The 16,801-nt window shown below is 34.5% G+C and overlaps 25 non-coding genes across 25 annotated transcripts; all 25 read right to left on the bottom strand.

Moving 5' to 3' along the window:
• Nucleotides 1-322: 322 nt before the first annotated feature.
• On the bottom strand, nt 323-395 carry TRNAK-UUU (transfer RNA lysine (anticodon UUU)). The gene has a single exon. It is a non-coding gene; the product is annotated as a tRNA-Lys (tRNA).
• Nucleotides 396-1,628: 1,233 nt separating this feature from the next.
• Nucleotides 1,629-1,701, bottom strand: TRNAK-UUU (transfer RNA lysine (anticodon UUU)). Its single transcript has one exon. It is a non-coding gene; the product is annotated as a tRNA-Lys (tRNA).
• Nucleotides 1,702-2,280: 579 nt separating this feature from the next.
• TRNAK-UUU (transfer RNA lysine (anticodon UUU)) lies at nt 2,281-2,353 on the bottom strand. Its single transcript has one exon. It is a non-coding gene; the product is annotated as a tRNA-Lys (tRNA).
• A 581-nt stretch (nt 2,354-2,934) lies between these two features.
• TRNAK-UUU (transfer RNA lysine (anticodon UUU)) lies at nt 2,935-3,007 on the bottom strand. Its single transcript has one exon. It is a non-coding gene; the product is annotated as a tRNA-Lys (tRNA).
• A 578-nt stretch (nt 3,008-3,585) lies between these two features.
• TRNAK-UUU (transfer RNA lysine (anticodon UUU)) lies at nt 3,586-3,658 on the bottom strand. Its single transcript has one exon. It is a non-coding gene; the product is annotated as a tRNA-Lys (tRNA).
• A 581-nt stretch (nt 3,659-4,239) lies between these two features.
• TRNAK-UUU (transfer RNA lysine (anticodon UUU)) lies at nt 4,240-4,312 on the bottom strand. Its single transcript has one exon. It is a non-coding gene; the product is annotated as a tRNA-Lys (tRNA).
• Nucleotides 4,313-4,893: 581 nt separating this feature from the next.
• On the bottom strand, nt 4,894-4,966 carry TRNAK-UUU (transfer RNA lysine (anticodon UUU)). Its single transcript has one exon. It is a non-coding gene; the product is annotated as a tRNA-Lys (tRNA).
• Nucleotides 4,967-5,546: 580 nt separating this feature from the next.
• TRNAK-UUU (transfer RNA lysine (anticodon UUU)) lies at nt 5,547-5,619 on the bottom strand. Its single transcript has one exon. It is a non-coding gene; the product is annotated as a tRNA-Lys (tRNA).
• A 581-nt stretch (nt 5,620-6,200) lies between these two features.
• Nucleotides 6,201-6,273, bottom strand: TRNAK-UUU (transfer RNA lysine (anticodon UUU)). Its single transcript has one exon. It is a non-coding gene; the product is annotated as a tRNA-Lys (tRNA).
• A 581-nt stretch (nt 6,274-6,854) lies between these two features.
• On the bottom strand, nt 6,855-6,927 carry TRNAK-UUU (transfer RNA lysine (anticodon UUU)). Its single transcript has one exon. It is a non-coding gene; the product is annotated as a tRNA-Lys (tRNA).
• Nucleotides 6,928-7,506: 579 nt separating this feature from the next.
• Nucleotides 7,507-7,579, bottom strand: TRNAK-UUU (transfer RNA lysine (anticodon UUU)). The gene has a single exon. It is a non-coding gene; the product is annotated as a tRNA-Lys (tRNA).
• Nucleotides 7,580-8,160: 581 nt separating this feature from the next.
• TRNAK-UUU (transfer RNA lysine (anticodon UUU)) lies at nt 8,161-8,233 on the bottom strand. The gene has a single exon. It is a non-coding gene; the product is annotated as a tRNA-Lys (tRNA).
• A 579-nt stretch (nt 8,234-8,812) lies between these two features.
• Nucleotides 8,813-8,885, bottom strand: TRNAK-UUU (transfer RNA lysine (anticodon UUU)). Its single transcript has one exon. It is a non-coding gene; the product is annotated as a tRNA-Lys (tRNA).
• Nucleotides 8,886-9,466: 581 nt separating this feature from the next.
• TRNAK-UUU (transfer RNA lysine (anticodon UUU)) lies at nt 9,467-9,539 on the bottom strand. The gene has a single exon. It is a non-coding gene; the product is annotated as a tRNA-Lys (tRNA).
• Nucleotides 9,540-10,117: 578 nt separating this feature from the next.
• Nucleotides 10,118-10,190, bottom strand: TRNAK-UUU (transfer RNA lysine (anticodon UUU)). The gene has a single exon. It is a non-coding gene; the product is annotated as a tRNA-Lys (tRNA).
• Nucleotides 10,191-10,771: 581 nt separating this feature from the next.
• TRNAK-UUU (transfer RNA lysine (anticodon UUU)) lies at nt 10,772-10,844 on the bottom strand. Its single transcript has one exon. It is a non-coding gene; the product is annotated as a tRNA-Lys (tRNA).
• A 579-nt stretch (nt 10,845-11,423) lies between these two features.
• Nucleotides 11,424-11,496, bottom strand: TRNAK-UUU (transfer RNA lysine (anticodon UUU)). The gene has a single exon. It is a non-coding gene; the product is annotated as a tRNA-Lys (tRNA).
• Nucleotides 11,497-12,077: 581 nt separating this feature from the next.
• TRNAK-UUU (transfer RNA lysine (anticodon UUU)) lies at nt 12,078-12,150 on the bottom strand. Its single transcript has one exon. It is a non-coding gene; the product is annotated as a tRNA-Lys (tRNA).
• A 578-nt stretch (nt 12,151-12,728) lies between these two features.
• TRNAK-UUU (transfer RNA lysine (anticodon UUU)) lies at nt 12,729-12,801 on the bottom strand. Its single transcript has one exon. It is a non-coding gene; the product is annotated as a tRNA-Lys (tRNA).
• A 581-nt stretch (nt 12,802-13,382) lies between these two features.
• TRNAK-UUU (transfer RNA lysine (anticodon UUU)) lies at nt 13,383-13,455 on the bottom strand. The gene has a single exon. It is a non-coding gene; the product is annotated as a tRNA-Lys (tRNA).
• Nucleotides 13,456-14,034: 579 nt separating this feature from the next.
• On the bottom strand, nt 14,035-14,107 carry TRNAK-UUU (transfer RNA lysine (anticodon UUU)). The gene has a single exon. It is a non-coding gene; the product is annotated as a tRNA-Lys (tRNA).
• Nucleotides 14,108-14,688: 581 nt separating this feature from the next.
• Nucleotides 14,689-14,761, bottom strand: TRNAK-UUU (transfer RNA lysine (anticodon UUU)). Its single transcript has one exon. It is a non-coding gene; the product is annotated as a tRNA-Lys (tRNA).
• A 578-nt stretch (nt 14,762-15,339) lies between these two features.
• TRNAK-UUU (transfer RNA lysine (anticodon UUU)) lies at nt 15,340-15,412 on the bottom strand. The gene has a single exon. It is a non-coding gene; the product is annotated as a tRNA-Lys (tRNA).
• A 581-nt stretch (nt 15,413-15,993) lies between these two features.
• On the bottom strand, nt 15,994-16,066 carry TRNAK-UUU (transfer RNA lysine (anticodon UUU)). Its single transcript has one exon. It is a non-coding gene; the product is annotated as a tRNA-Lys (tRNA).
• A 578-nt stretch (nt 16,067-16,644) lies between these two features.
• On the bottom strand, nt 16,645-16,717 carry TRNAK-UUU (transfer RNA lysine (anticodon UUU)). Its single transcript has one exon. It is a non-coding gene; the product is annotated as a tRNA-Lys (tRNA).
• Between the last annotated feature and the right edge of the window lie 84 nt (nt 16,718-16,801).

Here is a 16,801-nt window from a genome sequence, read left to right as displayed (position 1 = left end):
CTTGTCTAATTTAATCACTGTGTGCCTATCAAAGAAGGATGGATTTGAGTTCCTGATGAAACAAAGTCTTTAGAACTGACATGTAGTGATACTACTTTGTGATGACTATATTACTAGATGCCAATAATGTGTGCCTATTGAAGAGTGATAAAGTCCATTCTTAATATTCTAAAGAATCTCTCCAATCTATACACCTTCCCATTGAATAATGAACATAATCAGCATCAACAATTAAAAGATGGCTGCCTGCAGGAATGGATGATTTTAAACTCTGCAAAATTGTCCACTTCACAAACAAAAACAACATTGTTTAAAAGACACTCACCTGAACAGGGACTTGATCCCTGGACCCTCAGATTAAAAGTCTGATGCTCTACCGACTGAGCTATCCAGGCTCTGAGCACTGAAGTTGCCATATTGGAAAATGCTCGAAATATATAAAACATGACAATTTGCTGTGCAATTGCAAAAAATGTGGAAAAATATATATGTGTTACTGCAATCATGAACTGAAAGACTTGGCTTGTAGGGTCTCTTGATGAAATATATTTTAGTTTCCTCTGTGTTTAAGTTGTAAATCCTTAGATGCTTTAAGTATCACCTCACTTCAATAATCACATTCAATTATTTTTGTCAAAGAGGTTTGATTTATTACTTGTCTAATTTAATCACTGTGTGCCTATCAAAGAAGGATGGATTTGAGTTCCTGATGAAATAAAGTCTTTAGAACTGACATGTAGCGATACTACTTTGTGATGATTATATTACTAGATGCCAATAATGTGTGCCTATTGAAGAGTGATAAAGTCCATTCTTAATATTCTACAGAATCTTTCCAATCTATACACCTTCCCATTGAATAATGAACATAATCAGCATCAACAATTAAAAGATGGCTGTCTGCAGGAATGGATAATTTTAAACTCTGCAAAATTGTCCATTTCACAAACAAAAACACCATTGTTTAAAAGACACTCGCAAGAACAGGGACTTGAACCCTGGACCCTCAGATTAAAAGTCTGATGCTCTACCGACTGAGCTATCCAGGCTCTGAGTGCTGAAGTTGCCATATTGGAAACTGCTCGAAATATATAAAACATGACAATTTGCTGTGCAATTACAAAAAATGTGGAAAAATATATGTGTTACTGCAATCATGAACTGAAAGACTTGGCTTGTAGGGTCTCTTGATGAAATATATTTTAGTTTCCTCTGTGTTTAAGTTGTAAATCCTTAGATGCTTTAAGTATCACCTCACTTCAATAATCACATTCAATTATTTTTGTCAAAGAGGTTTGATTTATTACTTGTCTAATTTAATCACTGTGTGCCTATCAAAGAAGGATGGATTTGAGTTCCTGATGAAACAAAGTCTTTAGAACTGACATGTAGTGATACTACTTTGTGATGATTATATTACTAGATGCCAATAATGTGTGCCTATTGAAGAGTGATAAAGTCCATTCTTAATATTCTACAGAATCTTTCCAATCTATTCACCTTCCCATTGAATAATGAACATAATCAGCATCAACAATTAATAGATGGCTGCCTGCAGGAATGGATAATTTTAAACTCTGCAAAATTGTCCATTTCACAAACAAAAACACCATTGTTTAAAAAACACTCGCCTGAACAGGGACTTGAACCCTGGACCCTCAGATTAAAAGTCTGATGCTCTACCGACTGAGCTATGCAGGCTCTGAGTGCCGAAGTTGCCATATTGGAAACTGCTTGAAATATATAAAACATGACAATTTGCTGTGCAAATACAAAAAATGTGGATAAATATATGTGTTACTGCAATCATGAACTGAAAGACTTGGCTTGTTGGGTCTCTTGATGAAATATATTTTAGTTTCCTCTGTGTTTAAGTTGTAAATCCTTAGATGCTTTAAGTATCACCTCACTTCAATAATCACATTAAATTTTTTTTGTCAAAGAGGATTGATTTATTAATTGTCTAATTTAATCACTGTGTGCCTATCAAAGAAGGATGGATTTGAGTTCCTGATGAAACAAAGTCTTTAGAACTGACATGTAGTGATACTACTTTGTGATGACTATATTACTAGATGCCAATAATGTGTGCCTATTGAAGAGTGATAAAGTCCATTCTTAATATTCTAAAGAATCTCTCCAATCTATACACCTTCCCATTGAATAATGAACATAATCAGCATCAACAATTAAAAGATGGCTGCCTGCAGGAATGGATGATTTTAAACTCTGCAAAATTGTCCACTTCACAAACAAAAACAACATTGTTTAAAAGACACTTGCCTGAACAGGGACTTGAACCCTGGACCCTCAGATTAAAAGTCTGCTGCTCTACCGACTGAGCTATCCAGGCTCTGAGCACTGAAGTTGCCAGATTGGAAAATGCTCGAAATATATAAAACATGACAATTTGCTGTGCAATTGCAAAAAATGTGGAAAAATATATATGTGTTACTGCAATCATGAACTGAAAGACTTGGCTTGTAGGGTCTCTTGATGAAATATATTTTAGTTTCCTCTGTGTTTAAGTTGTAAATCCTTAGATGCTTTAAGTATCACCTCACTTCAATAATCACATTCAATTATTTTTGTCTAAGAGTCTTGATTTATTACTTGTCTAATTTAATCACTGTGTGCCTATCAAAGAAGGATGGATTTGAGTTCCTGATGAAACAAAGTCTTTAGAACTGACATGTAGTGATACTACTTTGTGATGACTATATTACTAGATGCCAATAATGTGTGCCTATTGAAGAGTGATAAAGTCCATTCTTAATATTCTAAAGAATCTCTCCAATCTATACACCTTCCCATTGAATAATGAACATAATCAGCATCAACAATTAAAAGATGGCTGCCTGCAGGAATGGATAATTTTAAACTCTGCAAAATTGTCCACTTCACAAACAAAAACACCATTGTTTAAAAGACACTCGCCTGAACAGGGACTTGAACCCTGGACCCTCAGATTAAAAGTCTGATGCTCTACCGACTGAGCTATCCAGGCTCTGAGTGCTGAAGTTACCATATTGGAAACTGCTCAAATATATAAAACATGACAATTTGCTGTGCAATTACAAAAAATGTGGAAAAATATATGTGTTACTGCAATCATGAACTGAAAGACTTTGCTTGTAGGGTCTCTTGATGAAATATATTTTAGTTTCCTCTGTGTTTAAGTTGTAAATCCTTAGATGCTTTAAGTATCACCTCACTTCAATAATCACATTAAATTTTTTTTGTCAAAGAGGATTGATTTATTACTTGTCTAATTTAATCACTGTGTGCCTATCAAAGAAGGATGGATTTGAGTTCCTGATGAAACAAAGTCTTTAGAACTGACATGTAGTGATACTACTTTGTGATGACTATATTACTAGATGCCAATAATGTGTGCCTATTGAAGAGTGATAAAGTCCATTCTTAATATTCTAAAGAATCTCTCCAATCTATACACCTTCCCATTGAATAATGAACATAATCAGCATCAACAATTAAAAGATGGCTGCCTGCAGGAATGGATGATTTTAAACTCTGCAAAATTGTCCACTTCACAAACAAAAACAACATTGTTTAAAAGACACTCGCCTGAACAAGGACTTGAACCCTGGACCCTCAGATTAAAAGTCTGATGCTCTACCGACTGAGCTATCCAGGCTCTGAGCTCTGAAGTTGCCATATTGGAAAATGCTCGAAATATATAAAACATGACAATTTGCTGTGCAATTGCAAAAAATGTGGAAAAATATATATGTGTTACTGCAATCATGAACTGAAAGACTTGGCTTGTAGGGTCTCTTGATGAAATATATTTTAGTTTCCTCTGTGTTTAAGTTGTAAATCCTTAGATGCTTTAAGTATCACCTCACTTCAATAATCACATTCAATTATTTTTGTCAAAGAGGTTTGATTTATTACTTGTCTAATTTAATCACTGTGTGCCTATCAAAGAAGGATGGATTTGAGTTCCTGATGAAACAAAGTCTTTAGAACTGACATGTAGTGATACTACTTTGTGATGATTATATTACTAGATGCCAATAATGTGTGCCTATTGAAGAGTGATAAAGTCCATTCTTAATATTCTACAGAATCTTTCCAATCTATTCACCTTCCCATTGAATAATGAACATAATCAGCATCAACAATTAATAGATGGCTGCCTGCAGGAATGGATAATTTTAAACTCTGCAAAATTGTCCATTTCACAAACAAAAACACCATTGTTTAAAAAACACTCGCCTGAACAGGGACTTGAACCCTGGACCCTCAGATTAAAAGTCTGATGCTCTACCGACTGAGCTATCCAGGCTCTGAGCTCTGAAGTTGCCATATTGGAAAATGCTCGAAATATATAAAACATGACAATTTGCTGTGCAATTGCAAAAAATGTGGAAAAATATATATGTGTTACTGCAATCATGAACTGAAAGACTTGGCTTGTAGGGTCTCTTGATGAAATATATTTTAGTTTCCTCTGTGTTTAAGTTGTAAATCCTTAGATGCTTTAAGTATCACCTCACTTCAATAATCACATTCAATTATTTTTGTCAAAGAGGTTTGATTTATTACTTGTCTAATTTAATCACTGTGTGCCTATCAAAGAAGGATGGATTTGAGTTCCTGATGAAACAAAGTCTTTAGAACTGACATGTAGTGATACTACTTTGTGATGATTATATTACTAGATGCCAATAATGTGTGCCTATTGAAGAGTGATAAAGTCCATTCTTAATATTCTACAGAATCTTTCCAATCTATTCACCTTCCCATTGAATAATGAACATAATCAGCATCAACAATTAATAGATGGCTGCCTGCAGGAATGGATAATTTTAAACTCTGCAAAATTGTCCATTTCACAAACAAAAACACCATTGTTTAAAAAACACTCGCCTGAACAGGGACTTGAACCCTGGACCCTCAGATTAAAAGTCTGATGCTCTACCGACTGAGCTATCCAGGCTCTGAGTGCCGAAGTTGCCATATTGGAAACTGCTTGAAATATATAAAACATGACAATTTGCTGTGCAAATACAAAAAAATGTGGATAAATATATGTGTTACTGCAATCATGAACTGAAAGACTTGGCTTGTTGGGTCTCTTGATGAAATATATTTTAGTTTCCTCTGTGTTTAAGTTGTAAATCCTTAGATGCTTTAAGTATCACCTCACTTCAATAATCACATTAAATTTTTTTTGTCAAAGAGGATTGATTTATTAATTGTCTAATTTAATCACTGTGTGCCTATCAAAGAAGGATGGATTTGAGTTCCTGATGAAACAAAGTCTTTAGAACTGACATGTAGTGATACTACTTTGTGATGACTATATTACTAGATGCCAATAATGTGTGCCTATTGAAGAGTGATAAAGTCCATTCTTAATATTCTAAAGAATCTCTCCAATCTATACACCTTCCCATTGAATAATGAACATAATCAGCATCAACAATTAAAAGATGGCTGCCTGCAGGAATGGATGATTTTAAACTCTGCAAAATTGTCCACTTCACAAACAAAAACAACATTGTTTAAAAGACACTCGCCTGAACAGGGACTTGAACCCTGGACCCTCAGATTAAAAGTCTGATGCTCTTCCGACTGAGCTATCCAGGCTCTGAGCACTGAAGTTGCCATATTGGAAAATGCTCGAAATATATAAAACATGACAATTTGCTGTGCAATTGCAAAAAATGTGGAAAAATATATATGTGTTACTGCAATCATGAACTGAAAGACTTGGCTTGTAGGGTCTCTTGATGAAATATATTTTAGTTTCCTCTGTGTTTAAGTTGTAAATCCTTAGATGCTTTAAGTATCACCTCACTTCAATAATCACATTCAATTATTTTTGTCAAAGAGGTTTGATTTATTACTTGTCTAATTTAATCACTGTGTGCCTATCAAAGAAGGATGGATTTGAGTTCCTGATGAAACAAAGTCTTTAGAACTGACATGTAGTGATACTACTTTGTGATGATTATATTACTAGATGCCAATAATGTGTGCCTATTGAAGAGTGATAAAGTCCATTCTTAATATTCTACAGAATCTTTCCAATCTATTCACCTTCCCATTGAATAATGAACATAATCAGCATCAACAATTAATAGATGGCTGCCTGCAGGAATGGATAATTTTAAACTCTGCAAAATTGTCCATTTCACAAACAAAAACACCATTGTTTAAAAAACACTCGCCTGAACAGGGACTTGAACCCTGGACCCTCAGATTAAAAGTCTGATGCTCTACCGACTGAGCTATCCAGGCTCTGAGCTCTGAAGTTGCCATATTGGAAAATGCTCGAAATATATAAAACATGACAATTTGCTGTGCAATTGCAAAAAATGTGGAAAAATATATATGTGTTACTGCAATCATGAACTGAAAGACTTGGCTTGTAGGGTCTCTTGATGAAATATATTTTAGTTTCCTCTGTGTTTAAGTTGTAAATCCTTAGATGCTTTAAGTATCACCTCACTTCAATAATCACATTCAATTATTTTTGTCAAAGAGGTTTGATTTATTACTTGTCTAATTTAATCACTGTGTGCCTATCAAAGAAGGATGGATTTGAGTTCCTGATGAAACAAAGTCTTTAGAACTGACATGTAGTGATACTACTTTGTGATGATTATATTACTAGATGCCAATAATGTGTGCCTATTGAAGAGTGATAAAGTCCATTCTTAATATTCTACAGAATCTTTCCAATCTATTCACCTTCCCATTGAATAATGAACATAATCAGCATCAACAATTAATAGATGGCTGCCTGCAGGAATGGATAATTTTAAACTCTGCAAAATTGTCCATTTCACAAACAAAAACACCATTGTTTAAAAAACACTCGCCTGAACAGGGAGTTGAACCCTGGACCCTCAGATTAAAAGTCTGATGCTTTACCGACTGAGCTATCCAGGCTCTGAGTGCCAAAGTTGCCATATTGGAAACTGCTTGAAATATATAAAACATGACAATTTGCTGTGCAAATACAAAAAATGTGGATAAATATATGTGTTACTGCAATCATGAACTGAAAGACTTGGCTTGTTCGGTCTCTTGATGAAATATATTTTAGTTTCCTCTGTGTTTAAGTTGTAAATCCTTAGATGCTTTAAGTATCACCTCACTTCAATAATCACATTAAATTTTTTTTGTCAAAGAGGATTGATTTATTAATTGTCTAATTTAATCACTGTGTGCCTATCAAAGAAGGATGGATTTGAGTTCCTGATGAAACAAAGTCTTTAGAACTGACATGTAGTGATACTACTTTGTGATGACTATATTACTAGATGCCAATAATGTGTGCCTATTGAAGAGTGATAAAGTCCATTCTTAATATTCTAAAGAATCTCTCCAATCTATACACCTTCCCATTGAATAATGAACATAATCAGCATCAACAATTAAAAGATGGCTGCCTGCAGGAATGGATGATTTTAAACTCTGCAAAATTGTCCACTTCACAAACAAAAACAACATTGTTTAAAAGACACTCGCCTGAATAGGGACTTGAACCCTGGACCCTCAGATTAAAAGTCTGCTGCTCTACCGACTGAGCTATCCAGGCTCTAAGCACTGAAGCTGCCATATTGGAAAATGCTCGAAATATATAAAACATGACAATTTGCTGTGCAATTGCAAAAAATGTGGAAAAATATATATGTGTTACTGCAATCATGAACTGAAAGACTTGGCTTGTAGGGTCTCTTGATGAAATATATTTTAGTTTCCTCTGTGTTTAAGTTGTAAATCCTTAGATGCTTTAAGTATCACCTCACTTCAATAATCACATTCAATTATTTTTGTCAAAGAGGTTTGATTTATTACTTGTCTAATTTAATCACTGTGTGCCTATCAAAGAAGGATGGATTTGAGTTCCTGATGAAACAAAGTCTTTAGAACTGACATGTAGTGATACTACTTTGTGATGATTATATTACTAGATGCCAATAATGTGTGCCTATTGAAGAGTGATAAAGTCCATTCTTAATATTCTACAGAATCTTTCCAATCTATTCACCTTCCCATTGAATAATGAACATAATCAGCATCAACAATTAATAGATGGCTGCCTGCAGGAATGGATAATTTTAAACTCTGCAAAATTGTCCATTTCACAAACAAAAACACCATTGTTTAAAAAACACTCGCCTGAACAGGGACTTGAACCCTGGACCCTCAGATTAAAAGTCTGATGCTCTACCGACTGAGCTATCCAGGCTCTGAGTGCCGAAGTTGCCATATTGGAAACTGCTTGAAATATATAAAACATGACAATTTGCTGTGCAAATACAAAAAATGTGGATAAATATATGTGTTACTGCAATCATGAACTGAAAGACTTGGCTTGTTGGGTCTCTTGATGAAATATATTTTAGTTTCTTCTGTGTTTAAGTTGTAAATCCTTAGATGCTTTAAGTATCACCTCACTTCAATAATCACATTAAATTTTTTTTGTCAAAGAGGATTGATTTATTAATTGTCTAATTTAATCACTGTGTGCCTATCAAAGAAGGATGGATTTGAGTTCCTGATGAAACAAAGTCTTTAGAACTGACATGTAGTGATACTACTTTGTGATGACTATATTACTAGATGCCAATAATGTGTGCCTATTGAAGAGTGATAAAGTCCATTCTTAATATTCTAAAGAATCTCTCCAATCTATACACCTTCCCATTGAATAATGAACATAATCAGCATCAACAATTAAAAGATGGCTGCCTGCAGGAATGGATGATTTTAAACTCTGCAAAATTGTCCACTTCACAAACAAAAACAACATTGTTTAAAAGACACTCGCTTGAACAGGGACTTGAACCCTGGACCCTCAGATTAAAAGTCTGCTGCTCTACCGACTGAGCTATCCAGGCTCTGAGCACTGAAGTTGCCATATTGGAAAATGCTCGAAATATATAAAACATGACAATTTGCTGTGCAATTGCAAAAAATGTGGAAAAATATATATGTGTTACTGCAATCATGAACTGAAAGACTTGGCTTGTAGGGTCTCTTGATGAAATATATTTTAGTTTCCTCTGTGTTTAAGTTGTAAATCCTTAGATGCTTTAAGTATCACCTCACTTCAATAATCACATTCAATTATTTTTGTCTAAGAGTCTTGATTTATTACTTGTCTAATTTAATCACTGTGTGCCTATCAAAGAAGGATGGATTTGAGTTCCTGATGAAACAAAGTCTTTAGAACTGACATGTAGTGATACTACTTTGTGATGACTATATTACTAGATGCCAATAATGTGTGCCTATTGAAGAGTGATAAAGTCCATTCTTAATATTCTAAAGAATCTCTCCAATCTATACACCTTCCCATTGAATAATGAACATAATCAGCATCAACAATTAAAAGATGGCTGCCTGCAGGAATGGATAATTTTAAACTCTGCAAAATTGTCCACTTCACAAACAAAAACACCATTGTTTAAAAGACACTCGCCTAAACAGGGACTTGAACCCTGGACCCTCAGATTAAAAGTCTGATGCTCTACCGACTGAGCTATCCAGGCTCTGAGTGCTGAAGTTACCATATTGGAAACTGCTCAAATATATAAAACATGACAATTTGCTGTGCAATTACAAAAAATGTGGAAAAATATATGTGTTACTGCAATCATGAACTGAAAGACTTGGCTTGTAGGGTCTCTTGATGAAATATATTTTAGTTTCCTCTGTGTTTAAGTTGTAAATCCTTAGATGCTTTAAGTATCACCTCACTTCAATAATCACATTAAAAATTTTTTGTCAAAGAGGATTGATTTATTACTTGTCTAATTTAATCACTGTGTGCCTATCAAAGAAGGATGGATTTGAGTTCCTGATGAAACAAAGTCTTTAGAACTGACATGTAGTGATACTACTTTGTGATGACTATATTACTAGATGCCAATAATGTGTGCCTATTGAAGAGTGATAAAGTCCATTCTTAATATTCTAAAGAATCTCTCCAATCTATACACCTTCCCATTGAATAATGAACATAATCAGCATCAACAATTAAAAGATGGCTGCCTGCAGGAATGGATGATTTTAAACTCTGCAAAATTGTCCACTTCACAAACAAAAACAACATTGTTTAAAAGACACTCGCCTGAACAGGGACTTGAACCCTGGACCCTCAGATTAAAAGTCTGATGCTCTACCGACTGAGCTATCCAGGCTCTGAGCACTGAAGTTGCCATATTGGAAAATGCTCGAAATATATAAAACATGACAATTTGCTGTGCAATTGCAAAAAATGTGGAAAAATATATATGTGTTACTGCAATCATGAACTGAAAGACTTGGCTTGTAGGGTCTCTTGATGAAATATATTTTAGTTTCCTCTGTGTTTAAGTTGTAAATCCTTAGATGCTTTAAGTATCACCTCACTTCAATAATCACATTCAATTATTTTTGTCAAAGAGGTTTGATTTATTACTTGTCTAATTTAATCACTGTGTGCCTATCAAAGAAGGATGGATTTGAGTTCCTGATGAAACAAAGTCTTTAGAACTGACATGTAGTGATACTACTTTGTGATGATTATATTACTAGATGCCAATAATGTGTGCCTATTGAAGAGTGATAAAGTCCATTCTTAATATTCTACAGAATCTTTCCAATCTATTCACCTTCCCATTGAATAATGAACATAATCAGCATCAACAATTAATAGATGGCTGCCTGCAGGAATGGATAATTTTAAACTCTGCAAAATTGTCCATTTCACAAACAAAAACACCATTGTTTAAAAAACACTCGCCTGAACAGGGACTTGAACCCTGGACCCTCAGATTAAAAGTCTGATGCTCTACCGACTGAGCTATCCAGGCTCTGAGTGCCGAAGTTGCCATATTGGAAACTGGTTGAAATATATAAAACATGACAATTTGCTGTGCAAATACAAAAAATGTGGATAAATATATGTGTTACTGCAATCATGAACTGAAAGACTTGGCTTGTTGGGTCTCTTGATGAAATATATTTTAGTTTCCTCTGTGTTTAAGTTGTAAATCCTTAGATGCTTTAAGTATCACCTCACTTCAATAATCACATTAAATTTTTTTTGTCAAAGAGGATTGATTTATTAATTGTCTAATTTAATCACTGTGTGCCTATCAAAGAAGGATGGATTTGAGTTCCTGATGAAACAAAGTCTTTAGAACTGACATGTAGTGATACTACTTTGTGATGACTATATTACTAGATGCCAATAATGTGTGCCTATTGAAGAGTGATAAAGTCCATTCTTAATATTCTAAAGAATCTCTCCAATCTATACACCTTCCCATTGAATAATGAACATAATCAGCATCAACAATTAAAAGATGGCTGCCTGCAGGAATGGATGATTTTAAACTCTGCAAAATTGTCCACTTCACAAACAAAAACAACATTGTTTAAAAGACACTCGCCTGAACAGGGACTTGAACCCTGGACCCTCAGATTAAAAGTCTGCTGCTCTACCGACTGAGCTATCCAGGCTCTGAGCACTGAAGTTGCCATATTGGAAAATGCTCGAAATATATAAAACATGACAATTTGCTGTGCAATTGCAAAAAATGTGGAAAAATATATATGTGTTACTGCAATCATGAACTGAAAGACTTGGCTTGTAGGGTCTCTTGATGAAATATATTTTAGTTTCCTCTGTGTTTAAGTTGTAAATCCTTAGATGCTTTAAGTATCACCTCACTTCAATAATCACATTCAATTATTTTTGTCTAAGAGTCTTGATTTATTACTTGTCTAATTTAATCACTGTGTGCCTATCAAAGAAGGATGGATTTGAGTTCCTGATGAAACAAAGTCTTTAGAACTGACATGTAGCGATACTACTTTGTGATGACTATATTACTAGATGCCAATAATGTGTGCCTATTGAAGAGTGATAAAGTCCATTCTTAATATTCTAAAGAATCTCTCCAATCTATACACCTTCCCATTGAATAATGAACATAATCAGCATCAACAATTAAAAGATTGCTGCCTGCAGGAATGGATAATTTTAAACTCTGCAAAATTGTCCACTTCACAAACAAAAACACCATTGTTTAAAAGACACTCGCCTGAACAGGGACTTGAACCCTGGACCCTCAGATTAAAAGTCTGATGCTCTACCGACTGAGCTATCCAGGCTCTGAGTGCTGAAGTTACCATATTGGAAACTGCTCAAATATATAAAACATGACAATTTGCTGTGCAATTACAAAAAATGTGGAAAAATATATGTGTTACTGCAATCATGAACTGAAAGACTTGGCTTGTAGGGTCTCTTGATGAAATATATTTTAGTTTCCTCTGTGTTTAAGTTGTAAATCCTTAGATGCTTTAAGTATCACCTCACTTCAATAATCACATTAAATTTTTTTTGTCAAAGAGGATTGATTTATTACTTGTCTAATTTAATCACTGTGTGCCTATCAAAGAAGGATGGATTTGAGTTCCTGATGAAACAAAGTCTTTAGAACTGACATGTAGTGATACTACTTTGTGATGACTATATTACTAGATGCCAATAATGTGTGCCTATTGAAGAGTGATAAAGTCCATTCTTAATATTCTAAAGAATCTCTCCAATCTATACACCTTCCCATTGAATAATGAACATAATCAGCATCAACAATTAAAAGATGGCTGCCTGCAGGAATGGATGATTTTAAACTCTGCAAAATTGTCCACTTCACAAACAAAAACAACATTGTTTAAAAGACACTCGCCTGAACAGGGACTTGAACCCTGGACCCTCAGATTAAAAGTCTGATGCTCTACCGACTGAGCTATCCAGGCTCTGAGCACTGAAGTTGCCATATTGGAAAATGCTCGAAATATATAAAACATGACAATTTGCTGTGCAATTGCAAAAAATGTGGAAAAATATATATGTGTTACTGCAATCATGAACTGAAAGACTTGGCTTGTAGGGTCTCTTGATGAAATATATTTTAGTTTCCTCTGTGTTTAAGTTGTAAATCCTTAGATGCTTTAAGTATCACCTCACTTCAATAATCACATTCAATTATTTTTGTCAAAGAGGTTTGATTTATTACTTGTCTAATTTAATCACTGTGTGCCTATCAAAGAAGGATGGATTTGAGTTCCTGATGAAACAAAGTCTTTAGAACTGACATGTAGTGATACTACTTTGTGATGATTATATTACTAGATGCCAATAATGTGTGCCTATTGAAGAGTGATAAAGTCCATTCTTAATATTCTACAGAATCTTTCCAATCTATTCACCTTCCCATTGAATAATGAACATAATCAGCATCAACAATTAATAGATGGCTGCCTGCAGGAATGGATAATTTTAAACTCTGCAAAATTGTCCATTTCACAAACAAAAACACCATTGTTTAAAAAACACTCGCCTGAACAGGGACTTGAACCCTGGACCCTCAGATTAAAAGTCTGATGCTCTACCGACTGAGCTATCCAGGCTCTGAGTGCCGAAGTTGCCATATTGGAAACTGCTTGAAATATATAAAACATGACAATTTGCTGTGCAAATACAAAAAATGTGGATAAATATATGTGTTACTGCAATCATGAACTGAAAGACTTGGCTTGTTGGGTCTCTTGATGAAATATATTTTAGTTTCCTCTGTGTTTAAGTTGTAAATCCTTAGATGCTTTAAGTATCACCTCACTTCAATAATCACATTAATTTTTTTTTGTCAAAGAGGATTGATTTATTAATTGTCTAATTTAATCACTGTGTGCCTATCAAAGAAGGATGGATTTGAGTTCCTGATGAAACAAAGTCTTTAGAACTGACATGTAGTGATACTACTTTGTGATGACTATATTACTAGATGCCAATAATGTGTGCCTATTGAAGAGTGATAAAGTCCATTCTTAATATTCTAAAGAATCTCTCCAATCTATACACCTTCCCATTGAATAATGAACATAATCAGCATCAACAATTAAAAGATGGCTGCCTGCAGGAATGGATGATTTTAAACTCTGCAAAATTGTCCACTTCACAAACAAAAACAACATTGTTTAAAAGACACTCGCCTGAACAGGGACTTGAACCCTGGACCCTCAGATTAAAAGTCTGCTGCTCTACCGACTGAGCTATCCAGGCTCTGAGCACTGAAGTTGCCATATTGGAAAATGCTCGAAATATATAAAACATGACAATTTGCTGTGCAATTGCAAAAAATGTGGAAAAATATATATGTGTTACTGCAATCATGAACTGAAAGACTTGGCTTGTAGGGTCTCTTGATGAAATATATTTTAGTTTCCTCTGTGTTTAAGTTGTAAATCCTTAGATGCTTTAAGTATCACCTCACTTCAATAATCACATTCAATTATTTTTGTCTAAGAGTCTTGATTTATTACTTGTCTAATTTAATCACTGTGTGCCTATCAAAGAAGGATGGATTTGAGTTCCTGATGAAACAAAGTCTTTAGAACTGACATGTAGCGATACTACTTTGTGATGACTATATTACTAGATGCCAATAATGTGTGCCTATTGAAGAGTGATAAAGTCCATTCTTAATATTCTAAAGAATCTCTCCAATCTATACACCTTCCCATTGAATAATGAACATAATCAGCATCAACAATTAAAAGATGGCTGCCTGCAGGAATGGATAATTTTAAACTCTGCAAAATTGTCCACTTCACAAACAAAAACACCATTGTTTAAAAGACACTCGCCTGAACAGGGACTTGAACCCTGGACCCTCAGATTAAAAGTCTGATGCTCTACCGACTGAGCTATCCAGGCTCTGAGTGCTGAAGTTACCATATTGGAAACTGCTCAAATATATAAAACATGACAATTTGCTGTGCAATTACAAAAAATGTGGAAAAATATATGTGTTACTGCAATCATGAACTGAAAGACTTGGCTTGTAGGGTCTCTTGATGAAATATATTTTAGTTTCCTCTGTGTTTAAGTTGTAAATCCTTAGATGCTTTAAGTATCACCTCACTTCAATAATCACATTAAATTTTTTTTGTCAAAGAGGATTGATTTATTACTTGTCTAATTTAATCACTGTGTGCCTATCAAAGAAGGATGGATTTGAGTTCCTGATGAAACAAAGTCTTTAGAACTGACATGTAGTGATACTACTTTGTGATGACTATATTACTAGATGCCAATAATGTGTGCCTATTGAAGAGTGATAAAGTCCATTCTTAATATTCTAAAGAATCTCTCCAATCTATACACCTTCCCATTGAATAATGAACATAATCAGCATCAACAATTAAAAGATGGCTGCCTGCAGGAATGTATGATTTTAAACTCTGCAAAATTGTCCACTTCACAAACAAAAACAACATTGTTTAAAAGACACTCGCCTGAACAGCGACTTGAACCCTGGACCCTCAGATTAAAAGTCTGATGCTCTACCGACTGAGCTATCCAGGCTCTGAGCACTGAAGTTGCCATATTGGAAAATGCTCGAAATATATAAAACATGACAATTTGCTGTGCAATTGCAAAAAATGTGGAAAAATATATATGTGTTACTGCAATCATGAACTGAAAGACTTGGCTTGTAGGGTCTCTTGATGAAATATATTTTAGTTTCCTCTGTGTTTAAGTTGTAAATCCTTAGATGCTTTAAGTATCACCTCACTTCAATAATCACATTCAATTATTTTTGTCTAAGAGTCTTGATTTATTACTTGTCTAATTTAATCACTGTGTGCCTATCAAAGAAGGATGGATTTGAGTTCCTGATGAAACAAAGTCTTTAGAACTGACATGTAGTGATACTACTTTGTGATGACTATATTACTAGATGCCAATAATGTGTGCCTATTGAAGAGTGATAAAGTCCATTCTTAATATTCTAAAGAATCTCTCCAATCTATACACCTTCCCATTGAATAATGAACATAATCAGCATCAACAATTAAAAGATGGCTGCCTGCAGGAATGGATAATTTTAAACTCTGCAAAATTGTCCACTTCACAAACAAAAACACCATTGTTTAAAAGACACTCGCCTGAACAGGGACTTGAACCCTGGACCCTCAGATTAAAAGTCTGATGCTCTACCGACTGAGCTATCCAGGCTCTGAGCGCTGAAGTTGCCATATTGGAAACTGCTCAAATATATAAAACATGACAATTTGCTGTGCATTTACAAAAAATGTGGAAAAATATATGTGTTACTGCAATCATGAACTGAAAGACTTGGCTTGTAGGGTCTCTTGATGAAATATATTTTAGTTTCCTCTGTGTTTAAGATGTAAATCCTTAGATTCGTTAAGTATCACCTTACTTCAATAATCACATTCAATTATTTTTGTCAAAGAGGTTTGATTTATTACTTGTCTAATGTAATCACTGTGTGCCTATCAAAGAAGGATGGATTTGAGTTCCTGATGAAACAAAGTCTTTAGAACTGACATGTAGTGATACTACTTTGTGATGATTATATTACTAGATGCCAATAATGTGTGCCTATTGAAGAGTGATAAAGTCCATTCTTAATATTCTAAAGAATCTCTCCAATCTATACACCTTCCCATTGAATAATGAACATAATCAGCATCAACAATTAAAAGATGGCTGCCTGCAGGAATGGATGATTTTAAACTCTGCAAAATTGTCCATTTCACAAACAAAAACACCATTGTTTAAAAGACACTCGCCTGAACAGGGACTTGAACCCTGGACCCTCAGATTAAAAGTCTGATGCTCTACCGACTGAGCTATCCAGGCTCTGAGCACTGAAGTTGCCATATTGGAAACTGCTCGAAATATATAAAACATGACAATTTGCTGTGCAATTACAAAAAATGTGGA

This window comes from Pseudophryne corroboree, chromosome 1 (assembly GCF_028390025.1).
Source record: "Pseudophryne corroboree isolate aPseCor3 chromosome 1, aPseCor3.hap2, whole genome shotgun sequence".
NCBI lineage: Eukaryota > Metazoa > Chordata > Amphibia > Anura > Myobatrachidae > Pseudophryne > Pseudophryne corroboree.
The sequence above is the reverse complement of the archived record's forward strand: the minus strand, read 5'-3'. Positions and strand labels throughout refer to the sequence as shown.